Source organism: Brassica oleracea, chromosome C8, assembly GCF_000695525.1.
Source record: "Brassica oleracea var. oleracea cultivar TO1000 chromosome C8, BOL, whole genome shotgun sequence".
Lineage (NCBI taxonomy): Eukaryota > Viridiplantae > Streptophyta > Magnoliopsida > Brassicales > Brassicaceae > Brassica > Brassica oleracea.
The window spans coordinates 40,097,187-40,097,507 of record NC_027755.1 but is presented as its reverse complement, the minus strand read 5'-3'; positions in this window follow the sequence as shown (position 1 = coordinate 40,097,507).

The window sequence follows — 321 nt, the reverse complement described above, 5'->3', positions numbered from 1 at the left end:
TATAACCTATTGCTCAAAAATTCTTAAAAAATGCTCATCTATCAACAAAAACTCTTGTTATCATATCGTCTCAATCACAATCTCTAATCCACAATATTTCTTTACAAAAATGATAACTTTCCTAAAATAGCAGTTTTAAGAAAATTTCTTTAAAAAATGCAAAAATTCTAAAAGAATGCCCATCTATCAACAAAAACTCTTGTTATACTACTTTCTAAATCAGAATTACAAATCTCTACAAAAATGACAACTTCCCTAAAATAGAAGTTTCAGAAATATTTATTTTAAAATAGAACCTATTGATCAAAATTCTAAAAGAAT